General features: G+C 36.2%; 1 non-coding gene across 1 annotated transcript; it reads left to right on the top strand.

The window, feature by feature from the left end:
• The first annotated feature begins 391 nt into the window (after nucleotides 1-391).
• Nucleotides 392-463, top strand: Trnae-cuc. The gene has a single exon. It is a non-coding gene; the product is annotated as a tRNA-Glu (tRNA).
• The last annotated feature ends 12,015 nt before the right edge of the window (nucleotides 464-12,478 follow it).

Here is a 12,478-nt window from a genome sequence, read left to right as displayed (position 1 = left end):
CAAATCTACAAGCATAACAAGTGATGTTTCAGATCTTTGTAAACTATGATAATATCCATACAGGCTCACATTGTTCATATATATAAAGTAATATTACGTAAATTGAATTAACTTAAATAAAATTTACCTTAATGGAGGAACCAGTGTAGAATGTTGATTCCAAGAAAATACTAATGTTGAATCTTGGAATGCTCGCAATGCTGTTTGGGTAGGGAACGCAAGCGAATCATGCACTTTGAAATGTTTCGTACACAAACAGTATGATGTGGTTGAGCATATCTTGCAATCATTTATGCGGTAAATTGAAGCTGAAGGTAGATTGTAGGATTTAATTACCCTTATATACGATGTGTTCGGATTTGAAAAGCATCGGGTTTGATGCGACGTCAAGTCCCATATTGTCTAGTGGTTAGGATATCCGGCTCTCACCCGGAAGGCCCGGGTTCGATTCCCGGTATGGGAATTATTTTACGAGATGATTTCCAATCAATAGATTTACTTCTGGCATTCTCTTTTGTTGATTCAACCGTTGTTTCGATAAGAAAACTGTTATCTCTGCTTAGCAACTACAAGTCAAACTACAATGCCTAATTATATCGCTATCATGCTCTTCAAACCCATCAAGAAACAATGCAAGACTATCATCACCTACATCGCGTCAACTAGCACACTTCCACCCATCCCTCCTGGTTATTCTTAGACATAACGTATGTTGTCGCCTTTCACTTTGCGTGAGACTCTTTCGGCAACCCACTTGAGACGTAGCGGTGAAATGAACTTATCACTATCAATAATTGATAACGGCAATGAGCGCGATGGCAAAAAAAGCTTTCACTTACCTTCTCGTTTCTTCTGCCTTAACTCAGAGGAACTACTCATACCGATATTGCGTCACTCAGCAGCGTAGGGGCAGATGCCTCAAAATGCCAACTAGAGGTCAATCACACTTGACAGAGAAATAATAGGCTTGTAGCGTTAATCTATCTATCTATATTAATAAAAATGGAGTGGTGTTTGTATGTCACGAAATAACTAGAGAACGAATGAACGGATTGACGTAGGTTTTTCACTGTTGCACTCGACAGGGGATGCGACGTGATCGTGCGAAGAAATAGTTTAGGAAAGTCTCCGAAATAATCGGGAAAACAGGAGAAGACTAATGTGTCATTTTGTATGGTGATCACATGACGTTTTACAGCCGCCTACTTGATGGCACGACGAAGTTTGCCGGGACCACTAGTAAACGATTTCCAGAAAAACGATTTATTAAACAAATGCTATATGAATGGCAAAAAACGTTACAAAATATTGGGTAGAATTTACTGTTTGATTGTCATAGTGTTGTAGGTGAATTAATTTTTCGACTTATGACTTGATAAAATAGATGTATCATTCGTAAAATTCGATGGAAACAAATCCGTCAAAAGCACATTACTCCACCCCCTGAATCCTATAAGGCAATGTAATATGGAAGTCATATTGGAAGGGTTTTCCCCTTAAAGACTATGAAAGGGATTTAAAAAGATGGTACATAGAAAGTGAATTGTTAAACATGTGAAACATTAGAAGGGAAAACAAAAAAAACAACAGCTAGTTCCCCTCATACCACATAAGGGGATGGAAAGATGGGGTCATAATGGAAGGAGCAATTTAAAGGTGTCAAAATTGATTTTAATGGCTAGTTCTTCGCTTACACTCCTACTGGTATTCCATACATTCACCATAACAACCCCTGAAACGGCCCTGAAACACAATTCATTCCACTTCCAAGTTTACAGTCACCGCCAACATAAAGTGCTCACTTGCTTGTAAGCACGCAAACAAGTTCTATTGTTAAAATGTTTGTACTTTATAGTATCTTCTATATTTCCTTTTTTTTTTAATCACAAAAATCGATTTTTACAAAGGCGAAATAAATGTATATGTACAAAAAAGCTGTGTTACAATAAGGTGCTTACTTTACGTTTTCTTCATATAGCAATATTTTACCATTATTTGATTATAGTTTTTTTTGACAAATATATTGTTTAAGTAATTAAAAACTGCTATTTATGAAATTTTTGAACACGACGAATATAAGTGTTTTTAAAAAGTTTTCCATTAGTTATGAACAGCTTTGGGTAATCCGTGTTTTACTGTAGTTTTGCCTATATTGGACCTTCCAAAACCCTCAAAATCATAGAACAACAACCCGAGTAGCACACATGTTATAATTGAGGCAAAATAACATTTATATGACCAGATCTGGTCATATAAGAGTTATTTTGCTTCAATTATAACATGTGAGTTACTAGGGAATGAGTATAGATTTGAGTGCAAGAAACACGATATAGAAGATCAAGAAAGCTATCATAAATAAACAAAGAATCACTCATTCTCCTTTTATTGATGAACAACATATTATATCATATTGCAAAAAAAATGTAACATTTATCTTTTTCTTTATTGGAGCAGGGAAAAGCTTCTTTATTGGAGCAGGGAAAGCTTTCTAAACAGCTCTTTCAAAAATAGGTATGAAACCTCGTCTTCTTTTCGCATCAACAGAATACATATTCCCAATGATACAGTATTCTAAAAGCTAAAGTACACTATGAAACAATTCGTATTTTGAAGCTTCACACCTTATAACTTATTTATAATAACACAATAAAATTTTACGAAATTGGTTTTTGTTGAAGACACGGAACAAATAAAAATTAAACGCATTAAAACATTAATCAGAAACGCGATTCATACCACTTATGAGCTCATTATGGTCATAGTTTGTACGAAATGTTGGAAGCACTGATAAGAAAGAAAGTCACGGTGATGCACAGTGGTTCGATCTAGAACAAATGTCGGCCCAAACCTCAAACTCTCTTTAAAATAGCTGAAATCATATATTTGAAACATTTTATGCCATTTTTATGTATTATGGACTTTTATTTTCAAATATTTATTGTTTTGAACCGACAATTAGAATTTTTCAGATTTGAACAATACATTTGCAGCTTTTTCAATCTTCCAAACAAAATGGTCAACTTGAGTAAGCTAGTTCTCAGTTATTAATAGACCGATTTGAATGAAATTTTCACAGCATGTCAGGCATTACTTGAATTTCAACATATATTTTAGTTAGTTATTATAGTATTATATTATATATTATAGTAGTTCTTTCATATACAACTCCAATAGTTAAAACTACTAGACTAAAGTGAAATTTTTGACGAAAAATTATAAATGATTTATCCAAAAATACGGAAGCCCTCTACAGAATCATCATAAGAAAATTTGTTCATTTCGTCTAAATCTACAACTTACTTGTTTTTTTTTTAATTAGAATATTATTGAAATTTGTAGTAAAAAAATAACCGAGGTGAATCGTGATCTCTCAAAATCATGTTCATGATGTCTGAAAAACTGTAAAAATTTCATGCAAATTCATCCATAAATAACTCAGATCCAACGTTTCCTTAGTGCACCCCAGGTAACCAATAAGCATTTGAATAGACCGTAAAGCATTTTTCTAATTGCATTCATACGGCTTGCTAGCAAAGGGCAAAGGGTATTCTGTTGACCAGCGAGAAAGATGACAGTTTGATTTTTTACCCCAAAAAAAAATATTCAAATCACGATAACTTTTTTGTTTCTTGGTATTTTCGCACCAATTTTTCACAAGCTATCAAAACACTCTTCTACTTTTAGAATATGTGTCGAAATTGATTATTGGTCATCTGGAACCCGAGATATTACAAAATTCCTTGGTGGACCGACGCGTAGCTACACTGAGAACAGCGTTGCAGTTGAAATTACTATATAAGAAGGTTAAATTGAATACACAACGCCACTTGATTTGTTCAGACTAAATTTTCATATATTTCAAATATTTTGTGCATTCAGTTTTACCATGGCACCATTTCGACAGTAAAAATTACTATATCATGGTTAAAATATGCAGCAGGCCAAAATCGAACCGAGGATCTTACGATTGTCAAGCGCGAACGCTTACCGCTCGGCTATCGATGCGGTTGGATCGGAAAGGAGCAAAACGCAAAAAAAAATGCTTTCTTGATAGCTCAATCGTGATTGGAATAGTAAATTTAAAAACTTGTTCGTGGTTCTCATTACTTCAATGCTTGTTTCAGTGTATAACCCACGTGAATATCAAAACTACAGAATTTTCATTGCATTCGGACATTCACTCCTTGGAACAATAGATTAATGAGAGTATGCTGAGGAAAAATGAAGCAATTTGGTGGAACCGTTTTTAAGTAATGTGCATTTATGTTTCTGGTATCAAGCTGGCCAAATAAAGATATTGAAAACTTCAAAAAACCAAAATGGCCGCCTAAGACATTTTGTATGGAGAATATCGGTCCCCCAAGGAACATTGGAATTTCTTCAAAACCAGATCATCAATGATTAATATTGACATGAATTATTAAACTAGAAGAGTTTTTTGAGAACTTGTGAAAAAATGGTGCAAAAATACCAAGAAACAAAAAAGTTATCGCGACTTGAATATATTTTGCACGGTAAAAAATGAAGTTGCCGGTAGAGGGGTTAAAGTGATGTGTCTTTGGTTAAGGTGAAACTCCGTTGAATCCGTAAATTTATGTGTGCAAGTAGTGGTACACAAGAAACATTCTCGTAACTGCTGGTATTAGTGAAGTTATAAATAATAATACTACGTTACCAGTAATCACTGCATCAGTTTGAGTATTTTTCATTTCGACTGAATAATATTGCTTGATGTCGTACTCAATCATCAACATTCCTGACAGCACTGCAAACGATCAGCCGACCCAAAATTAGAAAAATGAAAAAAGCGAAAAGTTGTGATCGGGTGATTGTTTTAAGCACGGTTTTGCGAAGTTTTAAGTTGTTTTCCTCAGAAATTAACTATGAAGTGTTCTTCAATAAACGAGTAAAGAAAGTAATCTGTGTACGATGGTCTACGTGTGGCGAATATTATACAATTGTGCGAAAAGTGTCCTCCGGTCGCGGGTTAATAACTGTAAATAAACGTACCAATGTTCGCCGCTCGTGTTGAAAATTAGCACGATTCATGAAAATTTGAATAGTTACAAGTTGCAAAACTATGAAAATTGTAAGGTAGCAGTGTTCGGATGTCCCTTTAGCAATTTGTAAGTGATTAATTATAGGTAAGTGAAATAATTTGAGAAATAATGCGAACCATCGTCAAATGCGTTTGTATGTGTGAGGAAGCCATTTTTCCTGCCACGACAGGGATTCCTTCCTATATGTCCTTAAAGTGTTTATGGAAAAAGCAAGCAATTCATTCATCGGTCATAGTGTTCGTCCATGTGCACTAGAGGGTTAGAGCAGTGGTGTTCAGCCTAACTTGATATGGGACACTACTTATGTGATTGTTCAATTTAAGACTAAGTAGCCCATCATTCGTTTTGGCTGTCATGTTGACTTTGCAATTTAAGCAGTGTCGTCAAGAATGCACTACTTGCGACCTGAGGGAGACTCGCGAAGAGGAAAAATATCAACGTCATAGACCAATCCAGTTCCCTGCGTAGTAGTGCAATGTTGACAAAATTTTCTTTGTTTGCTGTGAGAACTGTCACAACATTGCTTTTGTTTGCTGTGAGAAAACAAATATAAACAGAATTGCTGCAAAACAACCAATTCCTTATTGGACTGACGTTGACCGAAAGTTCAATGACGTCAAACAAACATCGATACGTTTTCATTCTGAGGAAATCGACTTGTGTAAGATTGATTGTGGGTTGGTATTCGTGGCAGTTTGCTTGGAGACCTCTATGCAGCCCAGATTCCCCTCTAACGAAACGTCAAATGCAGCCCACCGTTTTTATGGCTGAAAAAGTGAAAAGTATTGTGTTCAAAGTAAACTGTTATTAAAAACCTCAGTCGGCGGAGCAGTTTTTTCCAAAGTTGCTGATAAATCTAAGCAGAAGATTGATTATTTCTAATGTCTGCCTCGTTTGCTGGCATGAAATTTCACTCAAACGGCTATTTATGATTCAATGTGATGCAAACTCAATCATTTTTTTTTGCTGAGAGGTTCATGTGAGGATTTGAACAGCATGCGCATAATTGGTATAAACACAAAGTGGAATAAGAAAAAAAAAACTCAGCAATCACAGAAAAAAAAAAGACCGTCTTCGCGAGTCTCGTCTCAGCTTGCGACCACTTGATATCAACATACTAAATCTGTTTGCAAATGATTATCTTGCGACAAATCCTTAATAAGTTCCGGGAACACGACTTGTAGACTCACCTTCTGTTTATTGATTTCAAGGCAGCGTACGATTCAGTGAAAATAAATGAGTTATGGCAGATAATGATAGAACATGGTTTTCCGACGAAACTGATTAGACTGATTCGTACAACGTTAGATGGATCGAAGGGTGAGATTCCGACCTCCTTCGTTAAGATGAATTGAAGCAAGGAGATGCACTTTCGAACCATTCGTTCAACATTACCCTTGAAGGAGCTAGTAGGAGATCAGGCGTGCAAATAAGCGGTACCGTCGTCAAGCGGTCGTATATGCTCCTAGGTTTTGCGGACGATATAGGTATAATACGAAAATCGATCGTTGAGCCGTGGAATATCAATACTAGCAAAACAAAGTGCTTGATCGCCGGTAGACAGATAGAGTGATTCCAATCTTGATGTTGATAGTGAAGTGTTGCTGGGTGGTGAACGATTTGAAGTAGTGGACGAATTTACTTGGTACTCTACCCAGGTAACCACTAAGCACTGTTATAAGCGGCGTATAAGCCGCTTAACAGATTTTCAGTGCTTTTAGGCACTGTGACTTTGAGCACTGAAATAAACCGTATATGTGTATGTAACGCTTCACCATAGTGCTTAAGCACAATTGTAAGCCCTGTGTCCTCAAGCAGCTTACAACGGCTGTCAAAGCTGTCGAAAGGCTGGTATATGTGACACAAATGTCAAATAACATTGAAGATGTCAACCGAATCGAAATGGCCATAGTGAACTCGTGCATTGGTTCATAATATCAGATAGTTTATAATGTCTATTAAGCCGTGTTCCACATGAATCTATTAAAAACTATTAATTTCTGTCGTATGTGTGCTGTAATATAATACCACAGACAAACCGACTTAACACTTAGAACAAATTTCTTCAAAATCCATCTAGTTTAGTTTACACTAGTGATCCTTTATAGAGAGATAAGCGGAAGTAAAATGGAATGATTTGGCAACATACCAGCAGTGCTGATTTTGCTCGGTGTCGAGAATAATATTGTAACACGGACATGACTTCCTCATTGCTATAAAGTGTATTTTGTTTCGTTATAGACCTTTGAGCTACATATCAAAACTAATAAACAGCCGAAAAAAATCAAAAACTAAAAATCGCATTGACAAAAATTCAAAAAAGTAAAACATTTCATTTTTTGCTTCATGCAAAATTACTTTTACCGAAATAATTTCAAGCGGATTACATTACTCCTCAAGAAAAGTTCAAAACAAACATAACGCATGTTCGTTTGGCTCACACTTTGACAGCTCTCGCTGCTCGATTGGCTCACACTTTGACAGAAATGTCAGCTTCCGCGAATCTCTCTTATAAAGGATTTCTAGTTTACACCATCATGATCTGGTGAGCATGTTGCACGAATAGGTGTTTCGTGCAACAAGACCGGCAGATGGCGGTAGTGAAAAACGTCAAACACGAAGAAAAACGATGCGCGTGCCTATGTGGTTGTGAGATTTGTAACATAGCGAATTTGAAATGATCGTTAAAAGAATGGTCGATGGAAATATCGTCAGTGTTACGTCTGTTTGTCTATGATAATATTATCAATGGAGTGATTTTAGTATTCCATACCCGATGAGCACTGTTAATATTATAAATTTCAATAAAATATAAGGTGTTTCAGTAGGAACACTCCAAGAACAGCAAGGAAATTGAAAGAAATGATTGTTTAATTAATTAATGATTAAGTTAAGCCCTGAAAGATCTTTGAGGATTAGATTGCCGTGAATCGCAAGTCAGTCCCATCTGTAAAAAGTAGACATTGAGAAAATGGGCATTGAAGTTTCCAAACTCGTTCTCTATACGAATATTCAAAAAAAATCCACAGGATTGGAAAATGTTCAAATCTTAATGAAAGATTCCTAATTTGCTTTTCACTATGATATTACTCCGAGAAAAATAAAAAGATGATCAAAACATGGTTCATTTTTGTGTTATACGGAGCGGAAATCTGTAGTGGGACTGATATGCGGTTACTTTTCATTATGGGACAATTTGACTTGCTGTTTTTCCTAATTTTTCCGAACAAATCATATTATCTCATTAAGGTAGCTGAAAGCGCATAGGAAGATTTGTTGAAAACTGAACTCAACTCAATTTTGACGAAAATGCAGATGGGACTGACTTGCGATTCACGGCAGTAGAGCATCTTGAATAATCAAACAAACAAATAAAAAAAAATGTAAACTGAGCCATTTTACACCATGAGAACATGTTGAACTACTTTACTCTATCTTCCATCAACTTTCCAAGGAAGGGGTGGTGGGAGATTCCGTTCTGCCATATTTCCTACAACTTCCACAAGAGCAACTTTATCGTTATCCCAGACGTTGTCTTCTTCACCTTCTCCCCCCTCTCCACACACCTCTATTCGTCCGTGTGCGCATGGAAGACTAGGTTTGTAATTATAAAAGCTCTTTAATCCCTCTCACGAGTGAGAAGCGTATCGAGAACACTTTGCTGGCGGGTAGCTAATTCTCGTGATAAGCCCGAGATTGGGTTTCCTAGACGTTCCTAAGTTGGCGCGCGGTGACTCGTAAAAGTTTGAAATGGTTGCGCTTGTTTCATTTGGCTAATTTGACATGCTGTCATGTCAGTGTGGGGGTGAAGGTGTTGGATTTTTGCACTATGTGGGGATGTACAACGATAGACTTTTATTGCATTCATTTCCATAGAACTCGGAAGCGAAAAATGCTACCAAACAAACAAACAATTATGATAATAAATCATCGAGCTGTTTAGTGGAATTCCTACAAATAAATGAAAACCGAATTTGGTACAAGAAATACCATTTAAATCGTTTGAATCCTTTGACAGATACGCTTATTTCGACTTCAACTGTAAGGCCGTCTTCAGTGTTGCGTATAGACTCGAAGTCGAGTGTCGTGTCAGTTCAACGCATTTGAAAACAGAAAAACTCCTAGAGTAGCCTGTAGCTACCTGGTAGAATTTCTTGAAACCTCTCTGATGTTATTCCAGATTTCATTCCCAAAGATGTTTTTGGTACATTTTGTCAAATTCTTTAAGAAATAAGCATTCTTCCAAATATTTTTTTTTTATATAATCCACATATGCAATTACTGGACACTTTACTGGAGGAACATCATAAAAAATTACTGGTAGCAATAGTTTCTGACATAGTTTTTGAAAGAATTTTAGCAAAGTGATAGAGTGAAATTGGATTTAATAAGTACTGTGGTCAGTCGTCTATATTTTTTGATAAAGAATTTCTTCTTTAAAGACACACGCTCGAAAAAGAGTTCTGGAAAATGTGAACTGTTAAAAATACACCATGAACTACCATCATGTTTACGCATAAACATAATCTAGTTCACGTTGTATTTTTGCTTGTTGGCGAGTTCACGTCTGCTGTTCACAGATACGAGAACGGATTTTTTCTGAGCAAGTTTCAAAAGGCTTGTTCCTTCAGTAAACCTAATCAGCTTGTCTACTGAGGAGCCTGATAACCGTGATAGAAAAGGATCAACTGTATTGTATCCCATAGAATTCAAGTCATGATTATAAATATATCAAATTGAAAACGAGTTTTCCAATCAGAACTTGTGAAATTCGTGGAATTCATAACACCTCTGCTCAAAAACATTCAGCTTCAAACCCACCACACTTGGGTGTTTTGCCGAGGTTATAAAATTTGTTGTATGAATACCCCTTCACCTCAACTTGGCGGCGGAGGCAGGCTATCAGCAAGTAGACGTAGCTCTAGATACGTACTTAGTTCCCGGAAAGCAAAGCCTCAAGTATTAGCTATACTGCCGCATGTGTGTAACTTTTCCAGTCAGCTAGCGAGAACAAATTTTGGAAACTCCTATCCGAAAGTTAATGCAGATTGAGAGCTTTGTTATTTGTCTTACTTTGAGATGTGTATGGAAGTGTGCTTCTTCGCTTCGGTTGTCTTCTTTGCCAACTTCCTAATAGAGGGGAACAGGTCTGAAAAGCAAGTTCCTTCAAGAGGAAGAGCGTTCCATTGTGGAAGATGTTTATTGATTCAAACAGACGGAACCGATTATAAATTTTGAACCAGGCTTCGTTCTCATGCAAAAGGAATTTATTTGGTATATGTTTATGTAGTGTTATGCTACGGATTACCAAAAATGTGATTCACGATTTTCATGACTAGGTCGGAAAAAAAGTCGTTCTATTATCATACCATGTACCTGGAAGCTTAAGTGTCTAGCAATATATCTTCCTACTTCTGTTTCGACAGATTTATGGTTTGACCTGAGGGAAAACTTGCAAACTAGGGCAAACATTGAGTAAAGTAAGGCGAACTCTCGAGTTGGACAAAAATGAAACGGAGTTTTGACCTGATCTCGTATCAAAAACACCTATAAAATTAAAGCTAAGAGGATCGAAGCTGCAATCATTTGCTGTTGAAAACTATGTTGTAGATGTAACCCCAAGTAACATTGGTTGATAAATAAAAGCTTATTTAGCTGATTTATGATCTACTCAGTTGAAAACTAGCTAGTTGAATACCAATTCAGCAACAATGCTTTCCAAATCAATGCTTTTTTGAGTGCTTATTGGTTACCTTGGAAGCTTGTGAAAATATTTAATTTCTAAGTAACATTTTTCAGAGAAGATTGGATTTATTTATATATTTTTAGTTATTTATACATTTATTTGGAGCCTTCCTTAGCCTTGTGGTAAAGCCCGCGGCTACCAAGCAAAGCCATGCTGAAGGTGTCTGGGTTCGATTCTCGGTCGGTCCATCTGATAGAAATATTAGAAGTAGAACGCTAGTGGTGCTGTTCCCACAAAATTGATATTTATTATAATTACCGTAATCCGGGGTAACCTTGATCAGTTTGTCAAACATTTTGTTTAAAAAAGCAATTGTTGCAGATATAATATTTTTAAAACAAGTACTGCCACCTATAGCTCGTGACTATATACTTCATTTTGTTTTTTGAACGATTTAAGAATGTTTAAAAAATGTTTTAAGCGATTTTTTTATTTAGCTGGTATGGGGTAACATTGATCAGTTATGTTAACAACGTTCGGTAATATTGAAAATGTCATTACTTACTTAAATAATGGCCCCTGAAGCCGAATATGAAGGCCAAACGCTTACAAGTCATTTACTTTTCGAGTTATTTTAAAATTTAAAACACTTCAAACCACGGAATACGCCTAAAGGTAGGCAATTTCATATGGGAAATTTACATTCATAACAGTAATTCGATAATGTAGGCTAATTGAACATAGTTATGAAAGTTTTGACAGCGGAATCGTTTTCGGCGATGGCGTTTTTAGTGAGAACCGCATTTTTTTTACTCATATCGTTTACAGAACTTATGTGAGACATGAAAGTTTGTTAGTGTCATCCTTAACCATTAAAATCATTGTTTAGAAAAGTTGCCAAATTTACGTATAAGGTAAACGCAATTTTCGCAAAAATCTTCACTTTTATTAGCTCAAGAATATAAGAAAGGGAAGCACCATTCATGGTTTGGAAATTTTCCATCAATAAATGATAATGCGAACTTTTTACGAGATGAGTCATTCCGATCAATGTTACCCCGCTGATCAATGATACCCCGGATTACGGTACCTTCAGTTATAGGTTTTCACTGTTTGTTCAATTCTTTAATGAATGTTCGAATCCTCTGAGCAGAATATCAAATAGAGAAACTTTAAAGTAGATGGAGTACCGTGTACCTTTTAATTCCGCTCCTAAATGCTTATCTTTGACAGATACGCGTATTTCGACTACCACTTGCAGTCTTCTTCAGTGTCAGTTACTCGTATCCATAGTGGATACGAGTAACTGACACTGAAGAAGACTGCAAGTGGTAGTCGAAATACGCGTATCTGTCAAAGATAAGCATTTAGGAGCGGAATTAAAAGGTACACGGTACTCCATCTACTTTAAAGTTTCTCTGTTTGTTCAATGCCATGTCGAGGATGATCTGTTTTTGTTTTCAAAATTTATTTGACACTTTGAGGCCCGGTACTCAGGCTGTCAGCGCGTGGCAAACTAGATGTTGGTAACACGAACAGTAGCGACATTAGTATTCTTAGGTTAATGCTTCTACTGTCCATTCCCAGGTAACCAATAACCCACATATTGGGCAAAAATGTTGATTTACGGCTGATATAATGCCAATAAGCCGTTAAATAGCACTGTATAAGCCTTATATGGGGGATTGGTCTCGGCTTATCGTACTTGGGTCGTTAGGGATGCTTTTTCGAA

Source organism: Aedes aegypti, chromosome 2, assembly GCF_002204515.2.
Source record: "Aedes aegypti strain LVP_AGWG chromosome 2, AaegL5.0 Primary Assembly, whole genome shotgun sequence".
Lineage (NCBI taxonomy): Eukaryota > Metazoa > Arthropoda > Insecta > Diptera > Culicidae > Aedes > Aedes aegypti.
The sequence above is the reverse complement of the archived record's forward strand: the minus strand, read 5'-3'. Positions and strand labels throughout refer to the sequence as shown.